General features: G+C 42.4%; 1 long non-coding RNA gene across 1 annotated transcript; it reads left to right on the top strand.

Moving 5' to 3' along the window:
• Positions 1–117: 117 nt before the first annotated feature.
• Positions 118–12,413, top strand: LOC136539344 (uncharacterized). Its single transcript, XR_010779646.1, has 3 exons — positions 118–2,262; positions 10,970–11,130; positions 12,198–12,413. It is a non-coding gene; the product is annotated as an uncharacterized lncRNA (long non-coding RNA).
• The last annotated feature ends 996 nt before the right edge of the window (positions 12,414–13,409 follow it).

Here is a 13,409-nt window from a genome sequence, read left to right as displayed (position 1 = left end):
GAACCAGATCAACTTCATATAAGCAATATTGGAGTACTCCGGTAGCTCTACAGAACGGTATAATTGATTCAACAAATCGTCGATCGGTTAGGTGATATGATGGGAGGAAAAATTGAGTTTCAGTTGAAGGTTTGAGGTGGTATTAGATTTTGAAGGCAGGAACGACAGCTATGGCCGACCGGCCACAGTGTTTTGACGCCGCGTGGCCTGTGCGTGGCAACCAGCCGTGAGCTCGCCCCCACCATGTCCGACGCGCGTCCTTACGTCCTACGCCAGGTCCCAGCTCTCTCTCACTCACTCGTCTCTCTCTTTCTCTCCTCTGTCTCGCTCGCCATGGCAGACGCGAGCTGGAGCTCCATCGCCGCCGCTGCTCTTCTTGCTCCGGCCTTCCTCTGCCCGAACCAGCCACGCCGCTGCTAGCCACAGCAGGGCCGCAGCTAGCCGCTGTCTGCCGCCCGGCCTCGCGACGCTATAGTGCTCGCCGTCGACGAAGCTGCCGCTGCCGGCAACGCTGGCCTGGCGATGCTCTGTTGCTGCGTCGCTGCTGCCTGCTGCTTGGCCGGCCAGGGCCAGGCGTGGCCACGGCGGCCCACGGCCAAGCCCCAGCACGCCTCTCTGTGGCCGCCGACGCCTCTCTAGCCAGCCAAAATCGGCCACCGGCCGGCCACTGGCCTCCTCTGTTCTTCACCCCGTCAAGGACCTCATGCGACAATTCAATGAAAGTCAAGGGCCTAGCTGCAATGTCATAGACTCATGTGAATAGTGCCATAAGGACTGGTTTGTAATTATTTTGCAGGAACTTTGGAAATTCATAGTAAATCGTAGAAAATTCGTAAAATAGTAAATGAGGACTTTTTGGAATCCTTGTGAAATTCTCTATGCACTAGATCTATAATATTACATGTTTTACTTTAAAGTTTTAGCTGTAAAAATATATTTATGCAGCTAGGTTTGTAATACTAGTGGTATTTGTCTTTTTCATAACTGTAGATCTAGGGCTTCAAATGGAGTGAAATTTTTGTGGCATGCTACTCATATGATAGTTGATGTGTGATAAAAATTTCATGAGTATTGGATGAAGTATGAGTGAGTTATTGGTTTATCTTGCTCTCACATGAATTCTTGCTTTAGCAACTTGTCTTTTTCGTAGAGGTTGCTATACATATCCAAATGGAGTGAAATTTATACAGTAGACTATTAAGAGGATATGTGAGCCACTGTAATTTTTGTAGAAGTTATTGTGCACTTTTGGTATATGTTCATTAAGTCACCTTATTATCTAAAATAAATTAAGAAATGCATTAAAAGAATTTATTTGGTCATGGACACTAGGTTTTCTGGTGTTCTTTAGTCATGTGTGACATGTTGGTAAAGTTGGTTTTGCCTAATTATGTATTTGCAACATAAGTTAATAATTATTTTCTTGCCGATGTGGTTTATGGATAGATCTGGGAACTTAGCAAAGTTCTTCATGATAATGTGCTTTGTTGTGAAACTTGTTTATACAAAAGTTGTAGATAATTCATGTATCTAGCTTTTATTAAAAATTGGTGTCATTTGGCCAAGTAGTTTAAGAGTTATAGCTGTTTAAAGTTGGGTTTCAGAAATGGCTGTTTTCTGTCAATTGTAGACCAGTTTCTGTAAATGAATATATTTGACTTAGTTAACTTGAGAATCATGCTGAGATGATTAAAGATGAAATGTAGATAATTTCCTAAGCTTTCCAGAATGTCTTGTTTCATATCATTTGGATTTATAAAACTCCAGATATGATTGAATTATGAAGCTGCTGTTTGCAAGTCCAGAAATTGGCATATTCCGGTTATAGTTGTTGCTTCACCTTGACTTGCTTTGCATGTTGCTAAGTGTGGTTCACGTCCTTGGTAATTAAGTTAAATACACCTGAGATCTTGTGAGACTTATGTGCCATGTATAATATTCTTTGTTATCTTAGCATGATAGATTGTGTGATGTTAAGTTAAGCATCGCAAAGTACTTAAGTGTGTTTAGTGTAAACGATGCTTGTCTTGCTTGCTATTTGTGATGCGTCTCATGGTACTATTCTTCATATTCATGCACTTGCATCTTGCATCTCATCTAGGTACGCTAGATGAACCACGTGAAGGACGTGATGTTGGAGCCGAATCCGAAGACGATGTATGGAGTATCTGTCCCGAAGATGGAAGGACTAAGCGAGTGCTAGGAACTGAGATGTCACCAGGATGGTGCAAGCTAACTGAACTGACTTGTGTCGGATCCCAGGCAAGCCCCGGAGCATTATAAGTCTCCTACTTTATAAAAGCAATTCTTTCTATATATATGAGTTTATATATATATTGTTGCATTAAGTTGTAGGAGTTGATTGAAACCGTTGATGCAATTATTACTATCCTTGCCTACCTTACTACCTTGTTACCCTGTTAGGTCAGGATCGAATAACTGCTTAGCCTTGCTTAGACCGGTAGCGATTGGTGATATCCGGTCACCTACATTATAGGTGGTTACTGGAAGAATTTAGCTATGGAAAGAATGATATCCTGGAATTAACCATATGTGATGGATAATTGGAGACCGGACGGAAAAAGTTGGAGGCAACCAGATAGGGTTCTGGGGTGCTGTTAGTTTCCGTCTGTGTCGATTAAGGACCGACCGTTGTTGGGCCTCGAGTCATGTTGAACGCATGCCTTACATTTAGCTGGCCGGATAAAGTACCTTCCGACCGCGAAGCTGGGAGATTTTTCGGGCCGAGTAGATTGCCCGCAACGCACTGTGCCGGAGCAGGTGTGGTAGGACACGGGGGCGAGATGATAAGACCAAAGTGCAGTCGGTCGGCCCCCGGGTACATGTGGTTCCTGGCAAACTCGAGATTCCTGGAAAGTTGACTCGGTGATCAATATCTCACTTTAGCAGGTGAGTGAGGTTTGTGTAAGGAATAAATCACCAGCTGGTTAGGAATCGATTCGAATCGCCATCGCTCCTGGATAGTGAGCACTTGACTCGAGTTACTTCATCGTAGTAATTATTATGGAACAATGATGGTTATCTGGATGGTATGAGATATGCTAAATCTAAATTGGTAACTGGATGTTATTGGTTAATCAAGTGATTGCTATAGTACAGGTGCTTACCTAGATGGATAGGTCATAATAAAGATGATGCAAAGTATTTAAAATGGTTTCTTCATGATAGCTTATGCTTTTCGCAAATAAGTCAGCTAGCCCACTAAAGAAAGCCTTGCATAATCCTTGGTGTCGCTTTATTTTGGTTTAAGACGGGTAAGTCTGGCTGAGTACATTCGAGTACTCAGGGTTTATCCCACCTTGTTGCAGGTGATGTTCTCGACCTGTTGATGATGGTGGCTAACCACCGGTGGGCTCGGTGATTCTATACTTACTTCTCCTCTATATGCTTTTGTCGGATGATGTCACTATGCTAGCCATATATTTGGAACTTATATTAATGTAATCATTTGAAAGCTATGTTGTTTTCACTAATCAGTTTTGAAACCCAAACTTGTACTATTAATTGTTAACCCCTTTGTAATATTATTTCCGCTGCAACTCGATGTATGTGATGTGTATTTGCTTAATCACGCGATCTTGGTTGTGATGTTGATTTACCGAGGTCTTTCGGGACACTCGGCGGACTACCGGGTTTATATGAGTGAAAGTATGGGTGTGTCAACGTGTTAGCGGGGACAACCGTACTTGATCTTGTATAAATTGGTCGGTTCTGTCACAGCTGGTATCAGAGCGAGATTAAGCATAATACTGTCCGGTACATAGTTTTAAAAGCTTAGTTTTGGTTTTAAAAGGTCTATTTTAACTAAAACTTTAGCTACAGGCAAATTTGTCAAAACTTAATTGCAAAACTATGCTAGCGACATCTTCCTTTATGCCCAGTTAAGGACTATTAGGTGGCTATCTAAGTACTAACTTTAAGGGATGTACTTTATTGCAATTTTTCTTTCGTCGTCCATACGGCGTGCTATTGTATGGATGCCATTCGCTTGAATGGTACTGTATGGATCAATTGCCTCTACGCCTAGGTAAGTGTGAGTTGTGAGAGTATGACCGTCCAACTATCGGTCTAGGGGAGAGTTAGCTGTGGTTACTGGAATATTTACATGTTACACACATGTATATATGAAGGTACTTAATTGTGGGTATATCTGTCGGGTAGCTATGGATATCGAAGTATATACATCTGGGGATGTATATATGGAGAGTATCTTAGTTTACTACTTTCATTGTGTGCTTATTTATCTTTTTGTGGGGATGGGCTGCAATGAATTTGCCTGCAGGTACGCTAACCACGAATGCGTAGATTGAATGTAGCTGACGACTAGCTATATACCGAGAGAGTACGTGTTATGCCACCGACATAAAACGTGATTGTCGCCTTAGGCTGGCAATTTTGTGAGGACGAATAGGACGAGCATGCATCATGATTGTGCTTGTGCATAAATATGCTTTCCCTCACCTTGTTCTAATACTAAGTAACTTGTGATCAATGTGATGTTACTATCTTCTCTGTGTGAAGTTAAACAAGAATGCCTTGTTCCATGTTGCTTGAATAGGAAGTGCTTGAGGAAAAGTGTGTGCTTAGCCTTGCTAAAAATAATTGTGGTTACATGCTTAAACCTATAATGTCCTCTAGTTTAGCCAAGTGGTGGGTATGTATGCTTGTTATTTAGGTAGTGCCGTAGTTGTCACCCTTTTGTCCTCGGTAAGCGTACGAGTGTTGAAGAGCGCTATCCTAGAACCACGTCCAAGTTTTGGTAATCACTTGGTGGACACAAGACGTATATGGAAATTCGGCAAGAAGTCCCCTGCTCAGTTGTCTTTGGCAATTAAGCTATGCTCTCTTGCGTTGTGTTTTGATTTTCGGATCCCCTGCTTGTTGACTCCTAACCTTGTGACTACCTTTGTTTGCTATCCCTCCTTCACATAGTACTTGCTCCTATGCAACCCAATTTATGCCATGTGAGATTTCTTGTGGGCTGTATGTTCAGTAATGGTGCCATGATTAGCGATCTATGGTGCCGCGACGAAACCAAGAGCCTCCTGTGGGCGCGCACGCAAGGTTGTGCTACTCGGCACGCGCTGGTATCGAGGTTTCTAGTCATGATCCATTGTAGAACTGCACCGATATGTTATTCTCACTTGAGCTCTTTCTTGGTTATCTCTCCTTATCATGTCAAGTGATCTATATGTCGAACTAGATGCAATAGGACTCCCTTGTGAAGTCGTCCAACGGTTAACCTTTGAAGAACAGGTCACTAACAGGGACATAAACAGACTGCAAGAGGTGGTAGACAAGTGACTCTACTTGACGATCCCTATAATGACGTCGGTCATCTAGTGAGCAACTTATGTCATTTTCATTGGATCAGAAAGGTGCACCACACTTAAGGTTGAACAAGTTATCAGTCGGAAGATAAATGGACTAGGAGATTATGTGCTGTAATAGGTCACCTGGTATATATGAGATTCCTGTCCAAGTTCTCAATCTTTAGGTGCATAAGGATCACGTAGATGAACCGACCTTCTTTGGTGTGACCCCTTTCTGCTGACTTCAATGGCGACCATCTGTAGGCTTCGACCAAAATTTTTATTTATCAGGAGTGAAGATTTGGAACCTTTTTAAGTGTTAAGGGACAACTGATTTGTTACTAGTAGGAAAGTTAGTCTTCAGTTAGGTAACGACTATTTGGTAACTATGAAGGCCAGATTTCACAGAACAATGTTGATCAAGGAAACAGCAAACCTGGCCCCACAATGCAAGTGCTACTTCTTCTCCAAATGTGCTATCTAGTCAATTCTATCTTTGACAATCACGTATATAGTACAAGACGTTGTATCGGCTAGGTAGGAGCTAGCGAAAGCATGTCCCTAGTTTTTAGTCAGCGTCTTTGTGCCCCAAGGTGCCACTAACACATGTGTCCGGACTCTATTGGATGAAGTGCCGAAGGATATATAGGAATGGTTCCTTGTCAATGTAGAAATGCCCTACATGTGGAATAATGTTTTGTGCCCTGCGAAAACAGCCCACAAGTCCAATGCTTGTGCATAGTCAAGTTGGTGCCTAAAACGATGGTTGAAGTATTACTAGGGAAGCATGTAAGGAAAACTCTAGCCTCCATCCTCAGCTAGAGAAAGACTGCTGCTGCTATGAGAAAGGTTAGAGAGTGCCAAACACACACCTCAACGTGTGGAGCGAAGAAAAGGGAGGACACGAAATATGTCCAGATTTTGTGGCACTAAACCGGTTATCTTCAAGCCGGCGGTTAGTGACTCAAACGAAGTTTGATTGACCCCAAACTTGGTGATCTCATTCATTGCTTAGGACCCTTCAATGTCTTAAGTTAGTTTGAGTATTGGTTGAGTAAAACATCGGATTAGAGAGATATCTTGTCGGCTTGGTTTGCTGCCATTTTCAAACACAGCAGTTTTGGTAGATAAATTGTTTAGATGGTCAAACGGTGCCCATTTGAGTTGAATTTTGGTGAGTAGTTAGAAGACCCATGGATCTACATGTCCACAAAAATTTGTGCATATTGGAGCAGTAGTTTGTGAGATATGAATAGAAAACAAAAGGGTACAGAATCTGCAATTTTGCTGTGACTGCGATCATCATTTGCATTAAACGGTTGTGTTTGTAATTCATGCCAAGAAATTACAACTTGTAGGTGTATTGCTGATTAGACAACCCTCCATACCCTTGAGAAGACTAATTGCACCCCTATGTGCCTTGCCTTTGCCCTCTTAGATCAGCAATGCGTGAGCAGTCAAGGTGTTCTAGAAGTCAAAATTGTGCCCTTGCAATTCGAAAGCAATTGGAAAGATGTCAAACCGCAGATTTTCGGATTATGGTTTTTGAGATATTGATTGGCCTTAGAATGGAAGCCTCGAAGACAAATGTAGTAAGAAGGCTGGTTTTGCTATGATGCAAGTCAACCCAACTTGTTGTGCAACTGCACCACGAAGGCAAATTGTACTTAATCTACTTGGTAGTGAACTAGTCCTTAGTTTTGTGATTACTTGCAACTTGTGTTGTCCTCCAAGCCTCACTAACATCCTTCTACGTCAATGGTTCTCCAATGCTGACATACCTTTGGTACCTTATATGTGTTTTTACCCAAGAGGTTGCATCAGATTCAACCCAGATCACTGTTGCAACTTGGATACGAAGGCTCCCTAAGGAATGATCATCGAGAACGTTGAGCCGACAGAGTCAGCTACTATGTTTACCACTCACTCAGCAGACTCAGACCATACAATATTGTTATCAAAGAAAGAGCACTGCGCACATGGAACATTATGTAGCTTTCCATCAGTTGACATCTAAGTGATTGCACCGCTACAACCAGTTTGGATATTGGTTAACTAGCTTCTCATACCCTCAAAGGACGTTTACCCGTTTATGATCACATCCTTTACGAGAAGTTGTGCTCAAGCCACTTTAATAGAGAACTGCTTTTCAAACCTTGGGAGCAAATATAACACCGTTGCAAGGAATATCCGTCAACCGACGGCGGTCTAGTGCAAAGTCCATATGGTCTGTGCTATATCCACTTGGGAAGTAGATGCTGCAAGTATTTAGTCTACGTTTGTATCGCTCTTCGTACATCAAGGACGAAGTACGTAGGACATTGCTATCTTGGATTCCTCCCAAAGTAACCATACTTCATGAAGGCCAACGAAGGAAATTCTTCAGACAAAACTTACTACAAAGGACAAGTATCAGAAAGTGCCTTGACCAAATTAGCCTCTCTGATGCTCCAAAGTTAAGTAGCCTAATGCTATCACTGATGTTGGAAACTCGATGACATGTTTCTCTTCCCTTAAAAGTCTTTCGCATCGAATCTCGGGACGCGATTCTTTTAAGGGGGGAGGGCTGTAACACCCCAGGTGTTTGCCACCAGTTAAGCAATGGGTTTGAGCTAAAACATGGTATATTAAGTGATGATGAAGATGTCAAGGTCAAACCTATAGAAACGAGCCCCAACCTAAACTTGGATATTGCACCCTTGCTTTACATATAGGCCCTTTTCAAGATATATGCTTGGCTAGTGTTATTGGAATATCTCCATGTGTCTCACATCAATAACCATCTATATTAATCCATGGAAAAGTTTCGTGAAGTTTGGAATCAAGAAGTCACATGAAATGACGAGTTATGTCCTTGCTTGAATTATTTTATAAAGTGAATGGAATTCTCGATCGTCAAGCAAACCTTGCAACCTTGCCCAAATGACTCTAGATTAACTCTACAACAAAAGTCATGAAGGATTCGTGTTGAGCAGAGGTCGAGAAAATGCATCAATCGGTCTAAAACTTAGATTTAAGCTTTACCGTGATGCTACTTTGACCTGTGTTGACCAATCACTTACATTGCTTGCATGGAGTTGCACCCTAAATAAAAGTTGTAGTTCATGATGTGTAGAACAAACTTTGTTTTTGGATCATACCCTAGTTCAGCATGGAAATAAGTCAAACAGAGGCTCCAAGTTGCAATCCGCTTCTGTTTTTGGACTTCGCAAATTTGGCTAAGTGTTGGAGCTGATTTCAGTTTCAATGTACCCATATTTGGCTAATTTTAGTTTGCAAACCATTTCGAATCTGGCCAAACTCCTTTAATAAAAGTTGGAGCTGGTATGTAGATCTACAACTTTTATTAATAGAGTTTTTGCTAACTCGTCGTGGTTTAGGAGTCACGGAGGCACGAAGTATGGATTTCAGTTGTATTTTTTGGAGTAGAATTAGAAGTTTTGAATCTGATTATACAGGACCCCGATGCCCTTAACTGAAATCGGTGCAGTTTCATGTACTTGTCTTTGGAGCACTGTATCTCCCAAACCAGGCCGAACCAGATCAACTTCATATAAGCAATATTGGAGTACTCCGGTAGCTCTACAGAACGGTATAATTGATTCAACAAATCGTCGATCGGTTAGGTGATATGATGGGAGGAAAAATTGAGTTTCAGTTGAAGGTTTGAGGTGGTATTAGATTTTGAAGGCAGGAACGACAGCTATGGCCGACCGGCCACAGTGTTTTGACGCCGCGTGGCCTGTGCGTGGCAACCAGCCGTGAGCTCGCCCCCACCATGTCCGACGCGCGTCCTTACGTCCTACGCCAGGTCCCAGCTCTCTCTCACTCACTCGTCTCTCTCTTTCTCTCCTCTGTCTCGCTCGCCATGGCAGACGCGAGCTGGAGCTCCATCGCCGCCGCTGCTCTTCTTGCTCCGGCCTTCCTCTGCCCGAACCAGCCACGCCGCTGCTAGCCACAGCAGGGCCGCAGCTAGCCGCTGTCTGCCGCCCGGCCTCGCGACGCTATAGTGCTCGCCGTCGACGAAGCTGCCGCTGCCGGCAACGCTGGCCTGGCGATGCTCTGTTGCTGCGCCGCTGCTGCCTGCTGCTTGGCCGGCCAGGGCCAGGCGTGGCCACGGCGGCCCACGGCCAAGCCCCAGCACGCCTCTCTGTGGCCGCCGACGCCTCTCCAGCCAGCCAAAATCGGCCACCGGCCGGCCACTGGCCTCCTCTGTTCTTCACCCCGTCAAGGACCTCATGCGACAATTCAATGAAAGTCAAGGGCCTAGCTGCAATGTCATAGACTCATGTGAATAGTGCCGTAAGGACTGGTTTGTAATTATTTTGCAGGAACTTTGGAAATTCATAGTAAATCGTAGAAAATTCGTAAAATAGTAAATGAGGACTTTTTGGAATCCTTGTGAAATTCTCTATGCACTAGATCTATAATATTACATGTTTTACTTTAAAGTTTTAGCTGTAAAAATATATTTATGCAGCTAGGTTTGTAATACTAGTGGTATTTGTCTTTTTCATAACTGTAGATCTAGGGCTTCAAATGGAGTGAAATTTTTGTGGCATGCTACTCATATGATAGTTGATGTGTGATAAAAATTTCATGAGTATTGGATGAAGTATGAGTGAGTTATTGGTTTATCTTGCTCTCACATGAATTCTTGCTTTAGCAACTTGTCTTTTTCGTAGAGGTTGCTATACATATCCAAATGGAGTGAAATTTATACAGTAGACTATTAAGAGGATATGTGAGCCACTGTAATTTTTGTAGAAGTTATTGTGCACTTTTGGTATATGTTCATTAAGTCACCTTATTATCTAAAATAAATTAAGAAATGCATTAAAAGAATTTATTTGGTCATGGACACTAGGTTTTCTGGTGTTCTTTAGTCATGTGTGACATGTTGGTAAAGTTGGTTTTGCCTAATTATGTATTTGCAACATAAGTTAATAATTATTTTCTTGCCGATGTGGTTTATGGATAGATCTGGGAACTTAGCAAAGTTCTTCATGATAATGTGCTTTGTTGTGAAACTTGTTTATACAAAAGTTGTAGATAATTCATGTATCTAGCTTTTATTAAAAATTGGTGTCATTTGGCCAAGTAGTTTAAGAGTTATAGCTGTTTAAAGTTGGGTTTCAGAAATGGCTGTTTTCTGTCAATTGTAGACCAGTTTCTGTAAATGAATATATTTGACTTAGTTAACTTGAGAATCATGCTGAGATGATTAAAGATGAAATGTAGATAATTTCCTAAGCTTTCCAGAATGTCTTGTTTCATATCATTTGGATTTATAAAACTCCAGATATGATTGAATTATGAAGCTGCTGTTTGCAAGTCCAGAAATTGGCATATTCCGGTTATAGTTGTTGCTTCACCTTGACTTGCTTTGCATGTTGCTAAGTGTGGTTCACGTCCTTGGTAATTAAGTTAAATACACCTGAGATCTTGTGAGACTTATGTGCCATGTATAATATTCTTTGTTATCTTAGCATGATAGATTGTGTGATGTTAAGTTAAGCATCGCAAAGTACTTAAGTGTGTTTAGTGTAAACGATGCTTGTCTTGCTTGCTATTTGTGATGCGTCTCATGGTACTATTCTTCATATTCATGCACTTGCATCTTGCATCTCATCTAGGTACGCTAGATGAACCACGTGAAGGACGTGATGTTGGAGCCGAATCCGAAGACGATGTATGGAGTATCTGTCCCAAAGATGGAAGGACTAAGCGAGTGCTAGGAACTGAGATGTCACCAGGATGGTGCAAGCTAACTGAACTGACTTGTGTCGGATCCCAGGCAAGCCCCGGAGCATTATAAGTCTCCTACTTTATAAAAGCAATTCTTTCTATATATATGAGTTTATATATATATTGTTGCATTAAGTTGTAGGAGTTGATTGAAACCGTTGATGCAATTATTACTATCCTTGCCTACCTTACTACCTTGTTACCCTGTTAGGTCAGGATCGAATAACTGCTTAGCCTTGCTTAGACCGGTAGCGATTGGTGATATCCGGTCACCTACATTATAGGTGGTTACTGGAAGAATTTAGCTATGGAAAGAATGATATCCTGGAATTAACCATATGTGATGGATAATTGGAGACCGGACGGAAAAAGTTGGAGGCAACCAGATAGGGTTCTGGGGTGCTGTTAGTTTCCGTCTGTGTCGATTAAGGACCGACCGTTGTTGGGCCTCGAGTCATGTTGAACGCATGCCTTACATTTAGCTGGCCGGATAAAGTACCTTCCGACCGCGAAGCTGGGAGATTTTTCGGGCCGAGTAGATTGCCCGCAACGCACTGTGCCGGAGCAGGTGTGGTAGGACACGGGGGCGAGATGATAAGACCAAAGTGCAGTCGGTCGGCCCCCGGGTACATGTGGTTCCTGGCAAACTCGAGATTCCTGGAAAGTTGACTCGGTGATCAATATCTCACTTTAGCAGGTGAGTGAGGTTTGTGTAAGGAATAAATCACCAGCTGGTTAGGAATCGATTCGAATCGCCATCGCTCCTGGATAGTGAGCACTTGACTCGAGTTACTTCATCGTAGTAATTATTATGGAACAATGATGGTTATCTGGATGGTATGAGATATGCTAAATCTAAATTGGTAACTGGATATTATTGGTTAATCAAGTGATTGCTATAGTACAGGTGCTTACCTAGATGGATAGGTCATAATAAAGATGATGCAAAGTATTTAAAATGGTTTCTTCATGATAGCTTATGCTTTTCGCAAATAAGTCAGCTAGCCCACTAAAGAAAGCCTTGCATAATCCTTGGTGTCGCTTTATTTTGGTTTAAGACGGGTAAGTCTGGCTGAGTACATTCGAGTACTCAGGGTTTATCCCACCTTGTTGCAGGTGATGTTCTCGACCTGTTGATGATGGTGGCTAACCACCGGTGGGCTCGGTGATTCTATACTTACTTCTCCTCTATATGCTTTTGTCGGATGATGTCACTATGCTAGCCATATATTTGGAACTTATATTAATGTAATCATTTGAAAGCTATGTTGTTTTCACTAATCAGTTTTGAAACCCAAACTTGTACTATTAATTGTTAACCCCTTTGTAATATTATTTCCGCTGCAACTCGATGTATGTGATGTGTATTTGCTTAATCACGCGATCTTGGTTGTGATGTTGATTTACCGAGGTCTTTCGGGACACTCGGCGGACTACCGGGTTTATATGAGTGAAAGTATGGGTGTGTCAACGTGTTAGCGGGGACAACCGTACTTGATCTTGTATAAATTGGTCGGTTCTGTCACAGTACTCAACAAGACTTATCCGAAATATTAACTGATAAACTCAGTAATGCAGGCACAGGGATTCAAGGTATAGCTTTAACAATGATCAAAGTTCTTTTGCGTAAAAGCTCTTTTAACAACATTCTTTATATAGAAAACTTCTCAAGAATTATATACAAAGCTGACACGATCTGCACTGAGATCATGAAACTTCATATTCAGCACCTTCACAAGCCTTATTCAAGTTCCGGTTATTAATTCTACGATGATGAACAGTGAGTTGAGTCTCCTTAACCGAGGAGCAACGACGATTTGAACCGATTATAAATCCAGCTGGAAATTCCAGACCACACGACATATGCAGGTCCCTGACCTCCATATACCAACCTACCCTCGGATCCTCTAAAACAAGAACAGGTCCGCGCCACCCGAGAACACAGTACTCCACCATTCCAGCCCATGGCCACGTGGGTACACGCTATTCCCGCCATCTCTCCACTCCCAGTGCGCGAGTAGCCATTCTCGTAATAGAATTGCCAAGTTCAGGCTTACCGGAGTATGTGGTTAGTACTACAAATTCTCACCTCATACAATTCAACAACGGACGTGCCTTAATCGACACAGGCGGAAAGAACCCGCTCACAAGACCTCCATGTCTGGTGGCTCACACACACCGAGTCCGCCCGGTCGAGATTTATTACTCCACATTCCCATATCACATGCTAACATAATTAACCAATGTTCCATTTAAAACTTGCAAGTGGTAGGTAGTCACCCGACTTTCATCGTTCTACGCATAGCTAAGCAAAACTAGGCATATACG

The sequence above is a fragment of the Miscanthus floridulus genome, chromosome 2 (assembly GCF_019320115.1).
Source record: "Miscanthus floridulus cultivar M001 chromosome 2, ASM1932011v1, whole genome shotgun sequence".
Lineage (NCBI taxonomy): Eukaryota > Viridiplantae > Streptophyta > Magnoliopsida > Poales > Poaceae > Miscanthus > Miscanthus floridulus.
Note: the sequence above shows the minus strand (reverse complement) of the source record. Positions and strands in the feature narration are given on the sequence as shown.